This window comes from Haemaphysalis longicornis, unplaced genomic scaffold (genome assembly GCF_048455015.1).
Source record: "Haemaphysalis longicornis isolate Haplotype H1 unplaced genomic scaffold, Haemaphysalis longicornis Haplotype H1 scaffold_10, whole genome shotgun sequence".
NCBI classification, from domain to species: Eukaryota; Metazoa; Arthropoda; class Arachnida; order Ixodida; family Ixodidae; genus Haemaphysalis; species Haemaphysalis longicornis.
In genome coordinates, this window is record NW_027526204.1 from 21,454,530 (window position 1) to 21,470,272 (window position 15,743).

Consider the following 15,743-nt stretch of genomic DNA (forward strand, 5'->3'; position numbering starts at 1 on the left):
AGCACACGCAGAGGCAAACAACGACGCATGCGGGGCACGCACGCGACTCCGACAACTTTGAGCACGCTTCGCCGACTAAAAAGTGCCATGCAACAACACGAAAACAGCGAGAAGTGCGCGCAATTTCAAAAATTATTCGCGCTAGGAGTGCGGACTATTTTAAACGTTATTCGCACTCAAAACATTATTCGCGCTAGGAGTGCGGATAGGGACTGCCTTTTCTGTGCTCCATGTGCGGGGCGCTTGAAAGCGCCCAGCGGAGATCAAAATGGCACTCCTGCTGCTGCTATCGCTGGTGTTCGCAATTTTGGCGTAGTCTACGGAGGTCCAGGCGTGCAGGCTGTGTCCACATGTGTACCCTGAGTGGCCGCGAGTTCAAGCACCTCAAGAGCACCGTGCGTATTTTGCGCGATGAACTGGAAGCTTTTATCGGAGGTTGGCGCGAGCCTGTGCGCGAGCTGTCAGTTGCCAAAACTCTGTCGCACCCGCCGTCACGCTGTGGTGTCGTCATTGACGAAGCCCGGAGCCCGCCAGGAATAGTGGTATGTCTACGTTGGTCACGAAAGCGAACATGCCCTTTGAGCTCCACTTTTTGCGTCAAGGAAAACGAGAGAGGGGGAGAGTCGCACGCGTTTGTTTTGAGCAGGCTCGTGCTGTGGCTGTCATCGCCCACGTGAAAAGTTTGCACTGCACTTGTATTAGGTGATGTAATTTCCAAACGGTGTGTCAGTAAATTTAGTCGAAAATGTGCATGGCGATTGTTGCTGCATCTTGAAGCGGAGAAGTCCCCCACTTTCCCCCCGTTCCAACACTGCGCGAAACAACGAGGCGCATCGTTGTTCGTCGTCTCGAGCGGTAGTGCAATGTTCCGACTATTCTTGCTCTTTCTCTTCAAACTGCTGTGTACTTCAGTACTATGTTCGTTTTGTATTTCCTTTAGGCGCGCGATGCCGGTGTAAAAAGGTCCTGGCAGTGACACTACCGTCACCTGTACACCCTGGCGGTTCATCTACGTGGACGGTGGCTTCAGCCGGGGCACCCGTTGCTCGTCTTCCATCCCAACAAACACCCGGAGGAAAGTGCACGCCGTGTCAAGTGAGCCCTTTTTTCTGCCTGCAAAGGCACACAGTTCTTCACTGCAATGTTGGAGCGAATATGTGAACAGTTGAGCCAAGCACGGTTGAGAGTTCACATAGCGTAGACCAGCGGGAAAGACTAACCTAACCATCTTGAAAAAAAAAAAGAACATTATTGTTACTAAACCAAGGACGATGCAGGCTTCTTTCAGTAAACAAGGTTTTTTTGAGCGAATTTGTGCCCCTCAATAAACTAAAAGAACACACAAACGTCGGAGAAGCACTCACAGGCAATTGTTAGTGAATGGAATGCCACGGAATTTCCTCTACAGGCACTTATCTTTCCATGTTATCCTTTCCCAAAGCATCGAATTACATTGAGAACACTGCCAATCAAAGAAGGTTATTGTAGTCTAGTGATGATGGGGCAAAACATTCTCCCTATCAAATAAGATGGCTTCTGTGGCGCGCAAAATGAAGGGAAGAAAACATGCTTTGCTTCGAACACAAATAGGACAGCCAGGCACGGCCAGATGCATGAAACGATACAGAAGGCGTGGTTTGTGGCAATATCGAGCACTGGCCCGCAACTAGAATGGCACCTTTTGACATGAATAACCACCAGGGACAGACCTTTTTCCAACAGCACACATAGACGGACAGGACAGGTCAGGTTTCGCACAAACTGGAACACGTGTTCATCTATTTGCACTTTTTTGCGCCACAAATACGATGGGCAGACAAGACCGTATTCACATGCACAGTAATGGCCCTATCATCTTTTTTGCGGCATTATGGAAGCAACAGTGGTGAAATGTCCTAATCCTAATGTCCTGTCCTGTCCTGTCCTGTCCTAAATGTCCTAAGCGGGCTGTGACGTTGGGGACTCTATAGTGTTAGCTCGTTGGTTCATTTGCATTAGTAACAGTTCCCTTTTTTTTTTTTTTTTTGACTGCCCCGTGCATTTCCACATAGCAGCGACCCGCTACAGGGGTCATAGCCACATCACCACCACCTGCCAGGCGCAGTAAAAAAAAATACCTATGGACTGCACTCTCTCAACAAAACCCAATCGCCCCAAGAAAGCAAACTGATTTTCCTGGATAAAAAAAAGTCGTTGAATGGGGATTGGAGGGTAATGTTCCAAAAGTTGGTTCGATGTTTTCCATAGGACAGTTTTAAATGCACTGGGACCATCCTTTGTTCAACTCATTTTACTTGAAAAGAGTCGAATGCGGGAATTTCCTGCCTTGTTGAACCCTGGTCTGTTGACAACGCATGCGCACAGCCAGGCCTGCAACACTGGTTGGGGCCCCAAATGCCCGTGTCCTGCCCGGTGGGAGCTGTGAGTGCCCCAGCCCCAAGCATTGGCTTCTGCTGCTCTCCAGGGCCAAGGGAAGTTTTTCCTCCTCCTGCCAAACTTTCTTCCAGTGCTGTTTGTTTGTTCCTCTAGTTCAGTTGTTAAAGGGGAGATGAAGACAAAATACAAGTTTTGTTTTATTCAAGAGATTTTATGTTTTGTAGTGTCTCCAGCGCATGTCAGGATGCAGACGAAGCTTTATTCACTGAGAAATTAATCAATTTAAGTTGGAAATTTTGATTTTCCCGCTACATCGTGTGTTTTCGTGGTCTGCAATGACGTCACAAGAACCGACCGCTCTGCAGCCGATTGGGAAGCCTTGTTTACCATTAGGGAACCTAGATGGCACCACCATACCGTGGCAAGCCTTTTTCTGCCTTTGGTTTGTTTTTAACCGTATTTAAACCTGTCTTGTTTTAGTTCTTGCAGAAAATAATCGTTTCATGAAACATAGTGTTCGCTCGACAAATATGGCCACGTAAGACACCGTTCCTCGCGTCAGTCGGCCAGTGTCGTCTGAGACAACCCCAAAGCCCCGCAGTGCTGTGCAGCTAAACCAAGCACAGTGTGCGCAGTACCAACAGCAGTATACACATCAGTACTTCTGTGTTTACGTGTGCTTCCGTAACCTCCACTGTTTGTCCCACCATTCTTAGGGCTTTAAAAAGAATATGCCCTAACTTTAAAGGGGCACTGACACAAAATTTTGAAGGCGAGATAACTTCGGAGATAGATTGGTGGGAACACATATACATCATCTGCAAAATATCAGCGGCGAATACAGCCTAGAACATATTTAAAATCAATTTTGAAGTGTGCGAAACGCAACCGAGCAGCCAGCAGAGGACCACGCGCAATTGTAAATAAACAACATCCAAACACGTCACGAGTTTGTGTTTGCCGCTTCCGCACTACCGGCGTTTTTTGCCGGCTCGCCTGGCTCGCCGCTCCAATCGGAGGGCCGGAGGGCGGAGCTTCTGCTCTCGAGAACGAACGACCCGATCGTTGGCGGCGGAGGCGCTGTGATTTCGTCAGCTAATCGGGCAGCTGGCCGCGACCAAAGTTCTACAGCGATTCCAGGCACTCTGTTTCTATTACTGTTTATTACCATTGGATGCGAAAACGCGCCGGAGGCATGAAAAGCTCACTGATCTAGCCGCACGGTCGCTGTGCAGGCGGCGGCCACGGCCGCGAAGTGGCCCAGGCCGGCGCAAGTACCTCGAGTGATAGCTTGTTACCGCTGCACGAAATTGTCCCCAAGTCCCGACCATGGTGGCTTACATGAGAAAGGAGTTAATGATGCGATGGCGGGTTGCATTAAAAATTGTCATCTGCACCGATTACGAGAGCGGCACTCGAATATCCGCCGCAGTGCTGAGCCGAACACATCTGTAGGCGGACCTGTAGGCAGACCGGCCGGCGAATCCATCGTTTCGCGGCACTCGCTGAAACCGAAACTGCGGCTGGCCGCTTTGAAAATGCCTCTAATTAAACAACCGTCGCACGCTGAAGCAAATGAGGTTTCTACAGGTTATAAGTAGGTCACTAGCTACTTACCGCAACAAAAAAAACAAGATGCAAAATTTTTGTGTCAGTGCCCCTTTAAGCGCAAATAGCTCGTTCTGCGAGCTCATAAGCTCTGCCTAATTTGCGTTTGCTTCTGTCGGCCTTCGCCAATTGCAGCGCTGGTTGGTATGACATCATAGCTTCTGTTGCAGGAAATGAGTGAGTGGGTCGCATGGCCATTCCCCTATTTTCCTAATTATATCGCTTATTTGAGGTAAGTTTACATTAAAAGTGGTGTCAGTATCATTCTAACGAGGCAATCTTTTGAATGAACCAAACTTGTGTTTTGTCTTCATGTAACTGGAGTGCAGTGGACAGCCTGGTGTTGCGTGTTCTTCCTGCACATGCTGAGGCAGCTGGCTTCAATGACTGACTCTCAGTATTCCCACTTGGTTGGCCGGGTGGTTCATGGTAGAATAACATTAACCACTGGACAAAAGGAAAAACGGCAGCGCGCCGATTGAGACGGCCCAAAAATGCCGCATTTACCCGCATGATGAATCCCCCCCTCACTTTTCTTTTTGAGAATTTACTTTCTTGTTGTCTTGCATAAAAAAACCCGGCTGGAATAGAAAAGGTACTGTTCAATGTTTTTATCTTGGCATGGTTGCTGATGACGTAGACGATCGCAGTACCTTGATATCATGCCACCGTACGGGCAGAAACACCAAAAAAGCATTCTAACAAAAAAAAAAAAAAAAAAAAATCTCAACAGTAGCCGGAGATGCGAGTGGAAATGCCGTGGCTCACAATTTAAAAATTGCGCGCTTGTGGAGCGCCGCCTGCTAACAAAGCACCAAACACATTCCGCACTCCTTCCCTGCTCTATGCGGTGCTTTGCCACTACGCTTCATGGTTTCGTTGTTCAGCTGTGTTCCGGCCTCCTTTTTGTGCTCCTGGTGCGCTGCGTTTGATGGGTCAGTGCATGAGCTACCGAGCCGGTTCTAAACTGAATGTAGTGGAGCATGCGTTGAAGCATATGGAAAGCACTTCAGTGTTGACGCACTGGTGGCACACTACGTGTGAAAACGAGATGTTTTTGTTTGGACGGTGAACGGGGTTTGAGGCGAGCTTCGTGTGCCCAAAGAAGGGAAGTTTCACGGTGTGGGAAAAGAAGCTTTAGAGTGTCCCGACGGCTCAGAAGCCGATGCACTGTGGGCCAATGACGAGCGCAAATCCCCAACCGATTTCCGTGAACGGGACAGCCCGGTGGCATGCAGGGGACGATGTTGAGTTGGTGGCCACTAGCACGTTGTGAATGGAAAAGAAGTTTGGTTACATAATTACCGACATGTTTTACAGCACTTCTTTTAGCATCTTTATTTTCTGAAATTTCTGCTTTTAGAATCTGCGGCAACTTTTTCCCGCATAATGAGCCCTCGTGCCAAATTTTCTGAAAAAAGTAGTGGGTTCATTACGCGAGTAAATACGGCGTGCCTCGGCAAAACTGGGCGTCGATCACTCGCACTCGCACAGAAAAATATATTTTTCCTCGAGCACTCACTCACACTCACGCTCACCACTCGCCGTGACCATTCACACTCACTTGCGCTCACCGCTCGCCGTCACCACTCGCACTTGCTCACGCTCACCGTTCGCCGTGACCATTCACACTCACTTGCGCTCACCGCTCGCCGTCACCACTCGCACTTGCTCACGCTCACCGTTCGCCGTGACCATTCACACTCACTCGCGCTCACACGCACCACTGGTCGTCTCCCCTCGCACGTGAGTGTGTGTAGCAGAGCCTTTACAAGTCATTAAACAGAACATGATTAGTGCATTACGGCGTCAGAAGGCCATCCAAATCATATTTCTAAATCAACACGCCACCAGAGAATTAATTCTAGGGTGCCCCATAGCAGCAGCTCAGTGACGACATATTTCCGAAGCTAAAAGCGATCCCGCCACTAAAAGTCATCACAGCGAGCGGCTCCTGCGACGAATAGCGAACAGCGAGTGCAAGCGCAATAGGGGTGCTCACCGCCGTCACCCCTGCAAATGGCGGTAGTAGCACGAGTGCACTCGCGAGTGGTGAGCGGGGCTCAACGCGCATAGGGCTCGCACTCACCTGTACTCGCACTCGCCTGTCCAAAATGATGGCAAGGCTCAGTCACGACTGCACCAAGCAAGGGGACACTGTTCAAAAAGCACATCTGGCTGGTGCTCCTTTTCCTCGTTGTCAGCATTTTGAGGCCACTTCTCTTCATTCCTTAGGTGGTTGTGTATTTTATGGCAAGGCGCGGGCTCCCCTCTGTTGCTGTAGTCCATCTTTTGCAGGCTGTGAAAGGAATGCGGCATTCATTCTTGTAACACAAGCGGAGCCCATCAGCGTAATAATAGAGTGACATATAGTGCAGGGAAGATTTGTACTTGATGCGAGTACTGTACTGAGCAGGGAACAGAGTGACCCGTCAGCACTTGTTGGGGAGACACATATGTAGCCCATGGGCTCAAAGAGATTGTAGGCAAGCTTTCATCAAATGCTAGTGCACTTTTGAATGGATGCGCATGTACAGTATGTGGAACTTAAACGCACTTAGGAAGCACCCAGAATTTCTCATGCTCTTTGAATAGCTGATGTTTTAGAAACATTTGCTGGTTGCCCTGTCACTTTTGAATGGGTAGCGAGGGGATTTTCTGAACGTCACCGGAATGCCGGTAGTGCGCCCAGCCTTCGTTATGACAGGCACCCGTACTGCGGTTGACAGAGGTGAGGGGGGGGTCTCCCAGTGGTCATGGCGCGAGTCTCGGGGCCTGCTGCTGCCCTGCTCTGCCAGTGAGCAAGACAGAGGAGGGTGTAGCCCCAACTCCTGGGGGATGGGTGTAGGAAAGGCACAGCCCAAGCCTGCAATAGAGAAGCTGCAGGGGAAAGCCGAAAAATTTACTTCTGTGAGAATTTCGTTGCCCTGAGAATGAAACCGTGCAATTTTCTTTTTATTTGAAAGATTTCAAGAGGTGAAAGTACATTTACACACTAGGTGGAGGGCAAAAGGCTACAGCCTGACGAGGCCCTTCCTCCCAAAGTAGCTTGCACCGAAGTCGGGAGCAGCACACATCACAAAATCAAATGAAAAGAAAAAAATATACACAATATTTTCTTATATCATGAAGAAAAGGAACAACATAGCTAGCACATTTTTCGAAGCCCAAAAAACAAGGAAAATGCCATCGTAAGAGAAATAAAAATATACACTCACACATACCATCCACTAACAATTTTACCGCATTAATTTACAAATCAGCAGAAAAGATTGAAAAAGCATGACATGCACACATTTAATAGAGCCTAACAGCTCAATTAAAAGTGAAAAAACGACAAGAAAGTCCAGTTTAACACAGAAAGTTACTCAACTTAAACATAAAAAACAAGCATTATTAAAGTAAGAAACGCAAACGTAACACTCTTTCCACGAAAATTATAGTCTGCTATTGCATTGAAAACTAGGCATATCATTGTAGCAATACCTGAAGCAAATGTTTTTTAAACAGTTTTATGGTTTTAAACTCTTTAATAAGTACTTAAATCTCCTCGTTATTATTTAAAAAGTCTATGACCTGATATTGTGACCTGCTAGTGGTCCTGCGCACCCCGCGGGTTGGCCTTCTGTGCACCTCTTTCTCCCTGGGTGCCAAGCATGTCTGAGCGTGCAAGAAAAGTGCATTAATTCAATTTCTCCTTAGTGACCTCCCAGCCAGACAGAAGTCTGCCAAATGTTCACCTTCAAGCAAAGCCCAGCTTCTTGTGTTGACAAACTTTGCCAGACCCCGCGGTTCCAGTGCCATTCACAAAACCAAGTGAGCCATGCTTTGCTGACATCCGCAAAAGCCACTGTCGTCATTGTTCTGTTTTGTGCACCTGCGCCATGAACTCTCTCGTTACCACGGAAAATTGACCAATTTTGAGGGGTCTAACAAAACATTTTTTCTGTGCTATAATACTTAATTGGTTAGGCACACATTGCAGTGACATAAAATGCAGATGATTCCACGCGCTTTCCAAAAAAGCACTTTTAATAATGTTTCCATAAATAATGATTGCGAAAAAAATTATCGAATTCGAAATGTTTGTCCAGGCGTCGAAGAAAATAAAAAAAAGTAAGTTGCATATAATAAACTGCCATGTAGTAGAAAAAAAATTAGAATATACATTTTGTAGGTAAACATTTCAAAAACCCGTTCTAGAAAAAAAAAATTGAGTTGCGCGGTACAATTTGTCAGATATAAAAGAAAATGTTATCCCGCGTGGTGCCCGTGCCTTGTGGTGAAGCCCAACCACTGTTTCAAATTTTGCTATTTTGGATGGTTCTCTTGAAGAAATCTGGTGGTTTGACGTTATTAAAGCCCCCAATTAGCCTCCACGTGATGTAAAAACACCTTGTTCAGTACAATATTGAAGGCACGCAAGCGATGCGAAAAAATCTGCTTGGAGTTGAAAGCCAAACTCTTTGGTGGATGCTTGTTAACGTTCTGATGATCACTTATCAGTGGAGGAGGAGGAGGAGGAGGAGAAAACTTTATTGGACAGATCCCTCGAGCTTGTAAGTGGGCGGGGTCCTCAGTCCAGGACTCCATTCATGTGGCCTGCTGTCTTCGCCCTTTCAGCAAGCCAGAGCTGCTTACTTGGGTCCGAGCTGGCAAGTTCACTCTCCCACTGCTCGTATGTAGGACTGGGAATTGGTGCAAGGTCTGGGTTTGAAGGGCATGCCCAAACCATATGGAAGAGCGTTGCTGGGTTGCCGCAGTGCCGGCACAGCGGGTAGTATATTGTGGGGTGAATGGCGTGTAGCCGTGTGGGATGTGGAAATGTATTTGTTTGAAGTTGTCGGAGGGTGACTTGTTGTTCTTTTGTTAATTTTTCTGCCGGTGGCGGGAAGGTGCGTCGTGTGAGCATGTAGTGTTGGGTGATGTCGTTGTATGTAATAAGTGAGTGTCTGGTCCTCTCATCGTCCTCTTGCGGTGCCCGGCGAGCAAGATCTGGGGCGTGAGCGTGAGCCGCTGCATTGCCGCAAAGGGATGAGTGGGCAGGCTTCCAAATGATTTTGACTGTTCTTTCAGGGGGGTTTTGGACTAGGATCCGTAGGGCTTTTGTGGAAATCCTTCCGGCTATGTACTTCCGACACGCCGCTTGCGAGTCTGTAATAATAATCTTGGCTTTGGTCTGGGTTATTGCTAATGCGAGCGCCGCTTCTTCCGCTTCGAGGATGGTAGCCTGGTGAAGGGTGACACTAGTAATAAGATCAGTGGGGGTGGCAACAACCGCTGTTTTAGTATTTTCACGTGCGTAGTCCGCTGCGTCTGTGAATACTGTTGTCTTTGAGTGACAGTACAGCCGTTCAAGGGTTTGTGCCCTGGCTGTTCTTCTGCTTCATGGTGCTGAGGGGTCATATTTCTTGGCAGGGGAGCAATTTTTAGCTTCGACCTAATTTCCGGTGGAATGTCTTCGGCATTCTCCATTTCCATTAAAGGGGGGTATCCCAGGTTCATAAGTACGTGCCGGCCTGTCGGGGTAGTGCTTAGCCACGCTTTCTGGGCGTTCAGGTGCGCCTCTGTAAGCTCATCTATGGTATTGTGCACCCCTAGCGCCATCAAACGAGACGAAGAAGTGCTTGCCGGAAGTCCGAGGGCTTGTTTAAAGGCCTTTCGTATAATGGTATCGATCTTCCGCCTTTCTGCGGCCAGAAGGGTGGCGTAGGAGGCGACGTACGTAATTCGTGATACTATTACAAAAGCTTGAACAAGATTCAGCATGTCCTGTTCCTTCATTCCGTGTTTTTGGCTGGCAATGCGGCGGAGCATCCTGACGATCTGAGCGGTTGGCGAGTCCAGTTTCCGTATTAGTTGCGTATTTAATACCCTCGTATGAAATTGAAACTGGCTGGTGAACAGCTGGAAGTGTTCAAGGCCAATTGGAAGCGTTCTCCTTGTCTGAACTGATACCCGACAACTTGGTGTTATCTTTTGACTTTCGGCGGAAGCTGTTATCGCAGAAGTAAGGCGTGGGTAAAGTGGCAGTACGAGCGGCACGCTTGTTTCGAGGAGCAGTAGCGGGCAACGGAGGCGCCATGGCAAATGAGTTTGTAGTTGGGTAACTGCATAGTAGTGCCAAATATGAATTTCGCAACACAAAAACGAAACAGAAACTGCTGGAAACTGGCTGAAAATGCCAGGCACACTTGCTAGACATGCGGGGGGGGGGGGGGGGGGGGACCATCAGAAAAAAGCTTTGGCAGAATAAAGCTGCCCTTTCTCCGAACTAAAGATCACTAGTGAATAGCTGGTATCATTTTCAAGTAATTATCACCTCTCAATGCTGTCGGATTACAAAGCTGACAACATTATTTGGTACTTGACTTACCGGGAGCCTTTTGACAAAAAATATTATGGTAATGCTGCCTAACCACGATCTGCATCCTTTTTTGTCAAGTGCAGCAGCCACGCCCCCTTCCTCAAAACACGCGCATCTCAGCTCGCAAAAAACGCCGTCAAAAATCTTAGTGTCGCCGGAGCGGGAAAATTTAAACTGATCCTAAAAGTGCAGTGCCTAGACTAACCGCTGGCCGCATTAGGTGTACGAGAAATGACTACAACATGTCGAAATAGGCAATATAAATCATCGATCACCAGTGATCGATTTGAATAGGCGCGGTAATGAAAGAGTGAAGTAAAGTGCGGTGGTCTTTGCGCTGCGGTTTGAATTTTCTGTGCTGTGAAGAAGAAATCGGTGGGCTACCCCTTGTCACAATTTCGAAAAGCTCTCGGTGATGTGCAGAGTTATCCAATAATCTTCAGACAGGCATATTTTATGTTTCGAATCATCGGTATATTGAGCTATTTCGCAATCCCTTTGGAGTTCAATATATCCGCGTTCGACTGCATTTGCCAAGGTTTCCATGTTTGAGGGTAGCATTTTGGGACAGTGCAAAACTGCGAGTCATGACAGCTGCTCCTGGCGGCACAGCATGGACACATGGGAAGGGAAGAGGGGCAGGTCGGTGACCGGGAACAGTTGAAGCAGGTCAGCCATGTTCTGCATTCTCGTACCTTTGAACCGCGAGAGTTTGGGCGCTTGCATTACTTGGGAGTGCCCTGTGCAAAGCAGGGATTCTGCGCCATTGGTGCATAACCAGCAAGCCATCACAAGCAGACTTGCCAGTAATGAAATTACAGTAATTATATTAAAGTAATTAAATTACTTTCTGCTGTGATGAGTAATATAATAAATTACTCTTGAGTGTTGGTAATTTAGTAATGTAATAAATTACTTGAGGCCAGTAATTTTATGGAAATTACTCATTACTTTCGTAATTACTTTTGACTACGATATAGCCTGTCCGCCTCTCTGATGGCGTAAGAAGTTGACCAAGAAAAGTTGGCCAAGTAGAGTACGAACGCGAAGGAAACAATGCTTCTATGAGAGCTCTGCTTACTTCCTCGTGCCTCTTCACTCCATTTTCATGCGTTCCAGGAAGGCCATGGCGACAGTCAGTCGGGTTAGACAAAAACGTGCAGATTGTGTTCAGGGCTTCGTTACACCGGTCACTGGTGTAAGCCCGCTGCTGGGAAGGCGCGTTTTTTTCATCCGGTGGGGATAAGCACGGAGCGCGCGAACCGTTTGTCGAATGATGAAATTTTGTCAAAGTAATTGCAAAGTAATTTCATTACTTTTGAAAAGTAATAGTAATGTAATGTCATTACTTTCGGCCACGTGTAATTTCTAATGTAATTTAATTACATTTTAAATTTTACGAAAGTAATGAGTAATGTAATTTAATTACTTTTTAAAAGTAATTTTGCCATCTGTGGTCACAGGCCCCGGAAGGGTGGGCCACACCATTTGCATGCCTCCGCTCGCTGCACTGCTCCTCCCAGGTCACGCTGACGTCACAGCACGAGCAGTACATATTGGTTTGGCAAACCACGCCGACCCCTTGTGGAAAGACATTATCACCGCCAAACAGCGGCGTCTATCTGTGGTTCGTATTTAGTGAAGTGGCCTGGTGTACAAAAAGTTCCACGTGGCTGGCGTTGTGCTTATTTCATAGTAAAATGAATTTTCAAGCCCAGCTCCAGTGATAGAAAATTTTGTTAAAGTGAAAAGAAGCCTGATACATGGTTTGTTGTGGCAAGGACTTTGCTGCAGTCACTTCTGTGGCTAGCTGTCAGGGAAATGTAAATATTTCGCTGAGGCGGAATTTATTGTAGCAGAATTCAAGTGTATAAACCTAGCCGCTTTCCTCAACTTTGTTAATATGCAGTTTTTCAAGAGGAAACCAAACAACATTGTGATATTCTAGGATGTATGTCACGAATGTGTTCCAAGCCAGCAGCACAAGATGGAGGCGGTGCCATAGGAAGAATCCAATGTCGTCATGAGTTACAGTGAGTCCTAAGCAGTTATTCTCCTCATGTGTGGGCTGTCGTTTATTGTGCACGAGAAGTCACAGGTACCATAATTAGAAGCGCAGATTTTTGTACGTTTATGGCTAGGTAGGTCTAGACTGTCAACTTTGCTGTCACGCCACTTAGAAATAGATGTCTCCTTTGGAATTTTGTGATCACCGGGAAGTCGATTCATCTCGATACAAGATGAAATTATCGTCTGCTTTTGATTGGGAGGGCAGATCATTGATGTGAATGGGAAGAGAACTGGGGCCAGGACTCCACCCTGTGGTACTCCGGACGTGTTGGACACGTGCATAATGGTATCCATTGGTCAGTTTGGTCAAGCTGAGCCAGTTGACAATGAGCCTAGCGTGGGTTCAAGTTTCCTGGATCAGTTCTCTGTGGGGGGCACGATCAAGCGCTTTGGATGAGCGTGGGTTAGCTCAAACAGTGGTGTGGTCGTGGAGAGCCCATTTGTGAGACAGGTGGGCGAGGGCGCCGAGAGGGCTGCCCACGTTCAAGTCACGTGCCTGAAGATTCTTCATTCAAGGATCTTGCAACAAAGGGGCCTAAAATTGGAAATGTCAGTTTTTTTTTTCCCCCCGATTTGTGCAAGGGAATCATTTTAGCCAGGTTCCATTCTTTGGGTATCCTACCCATCACTGGGCTCGATAAAAATTGAGCGTAAGTATTTTGAAACCTATTTGAGAGTATCCTTTAGGTGAAATAAGGTCTTTCTTTGCATCTTAAGTGAGTGAAAGGTTAGGTAATGCAGCTTTGATTGCTGCAAGAAAGCCTATGTCCTTGTGGGTACAGGGGCCCCTGTGTGGCAAGTTGCCGTTGTCGACTGCAGAGACGGACTGCTGGGACCCCAATAATAGTCACCTGCTTCTTACGATGGATCACCGTGGTCCCGGCAGCGTATAGGCGTTTCCTAGTCAGCACAGCCAAGCGACACATTGCACCATCTAGGGGCATGTTTGAAACTATGTTCACGTGCTTGTGGCCCTCAATTTAACTGCTCAGAACCACTTGGTCTCTTAGTGTAGTTGTTCCGTTTCTGCGAAGCAAACATCATAACCCGGGTTCAAATCCTATTACCGCTTTTTTTTCTTTTTCAAGGGTTTGTTGTATTTGAATACTAACATTGGTTATCACGCATGTAATCTATTTATGACGTCTTTATGCACTATGAATGGCGTTTAGGGTATTTTCGTTGCCTTTTGGTCAGTTTCAGCTACTGCTTCTTGTACGTTTTTGGGGTTTTTTTCCCTCTTAGGTCAGTTTCGGCTATTTTGTTGAATGTTTTTCTACACCATGGTTTTCAACCATTGCCGGTCCGTTTTGGCTGTTATTTAATGTAGGTCGGGGGGGTTTTGTATGCTTTAGGTACGTTTATGCTGTGATATAACCCCCATAAGCTAGCTCAGGTGACGGCTGGCTGTACTGACTAGGAGACGCATATACGCGTCCCGGCAAACTCCCCATAGAAACGATGCATTAAAAACTCTGATTATACAACGCTCGAGTGCACGTGGTCCACATCATACAAAAAACCCTGGCGGGAATGAACTGGCGTTTTTGCCATTCGTCCCGACCTTTCTTTATTCTTAACCCTGTTTGGCGCTGCTTGATGTGCAAACGTTTGCAGGCCGGCCAGACCACTTGCTGAAGAGACGCAAGCAAGCGGGCTGGGTACTGCAGGCAGGAGTTCACCTTTGACGGCCCCGTGTGGCAGCAGAACGTCAGCGCACCAACCGTGAGAAGTCGGAGTCCGGGTGGCCACCGGACCGCTGATTTGAAGCTCCCACCAGGCGAACAAACGTGAAAACACATACGATGCAACCCCGCAGCGATACTAAGCTTTCCTCGCCTGCTCGATCCAAGTTTCTTCCTTTCACAATGGTCTCTCTTCCCCTCTTTCTGCTGTCTGCTTATGAGTAATTCAAACCCGCGTTGTCACTCCACAAGGTTCGCACAGGTCCTTGAAAACTTTGAAAACCCTTGAATTTAGAAGTGTAAATTTCAAGGCCTGGAAAGTCCTGGAATTTTAATGGTCCTTGAAAACCCTTGATTTTTCTGGAGAGAACCAATGGCCCTACCTTTTCACAAGAATTTAAAGTGTTCGTCGTGAATTTTAGGTGTTAAAAATGTAAAGAAACGTTGTAACAATCAAGTTTCAGTGTATTGCGTGAAATTACGGTTGTGGGTTCTCATTATTACGAGGCAACGTTGGGAGCAGCACTCCTCAAAAGAATTCATGTCACGATGCAATCCCGTGAAAGCCGGCTTCTGTTCTCTATCTTGCATGTTTTATCTAGTCTGTGGACGGCCTTTCATTGCATGTTTGCTGTTCCTCATACGCTCCATCTACGTTTGCTTTTACGTGCAAATGGTGGACGTGTACATAGTTCATCCTGCCTTGCAGCCACACTTGCTGAGTCAATTCCAGCTGATACTCTTGCTGACAAAGCAGGAGATGCAGGGAACATTAACTAAGTTTTGAAATCAAACAGCCTCAGCAAAACACCAAGAAATAGGAAAAACCTCTAAATACAAACTATGAAATAAAAATAAAGCTGGGGGAGCATTCATGAACCCATAGTGCCTATCTAAATGTGCATTAATATACTTAGGTATTAGGCAATATCAAAATTTTGCATTGTGTTGAAAAAGAGTTAAATAATCCCAGATAAAACATAAGATGGGAACCTTGAAAATGTGTTTTCTGGTCCTTGAAAGTCCTTTAAAACCCTTGAATTTTTGCTTTTGAAGCCTGTACGAACCCTGCTCCAGTCCTTTCTTTACCTCCTTTCTTCTGTCGCCACCTCGTACAATCGTCCTTTCACTTGGCCTTGGCAGTTTCACACTCGCTTTCCCCTTCTCAATTTGCTCAGCCGCGTGGGCCTACCCAGCAAATCTTGCTTGTGAGGCTCAGGGCTGGCGGGCTATACTCGGTTGCAACTTAAGAACGGCAACGGTAGTTGCTGCTGTGCCTCATCACCGCAGCCGGATGTTACTCCACGCGCCGCAATTAGTGCGTTACTGGGAATATTTTGAACTTGGCACGAGCCACTTCCATAATTTTCTGCGCTTAATAGGCTTATAAAGTACTGCAGCGACGGCAGACAAACTATGCGAGGAAAGGCAGACGATATCACGCATTCATAGCATCTCCGTTCAAAACGCGCGTACTCGTTGACATCCGGGTCCGTCGCTTAGGCGGAGTGATACCGTATATTAGCTATTGCTGTGCTTAACTTGTTCCCGAATATAGCGCAGACACTGTAAAGGAGAGGGGGAGGGGGGGGGGGGGCACAAAAATAAGCGTTTTTTTTTTTTTTTTCAAGAAACTT

General features: G+C 47.0%; 1 long non-coding RNA gene across 1 annotated transcript; it reads left to right on the forward strand.

Annotated features, from left to right (window-relative positions):
- The first annotated feature begins 232 nt into the window (after nucleotides 1–232).
- LOC144158289 (uncharacterized) lies at nucleotides 233–15,663 on the forward strand. The gene is made up of 5 exons (XR_013320007.1): nucleotides 233–542; nucleotides 941–1,095; nucleotides 7,687–7,800; nucleotides 12,261–12,384; nucleotides 14,039–15,663. It is a non-coding gene; the product is annotated as an uncharacterized LOC144158289 (long non-coding RNA).
- Nucleotides 15,664–15,743: the final 80 nt, after the last annotated feature.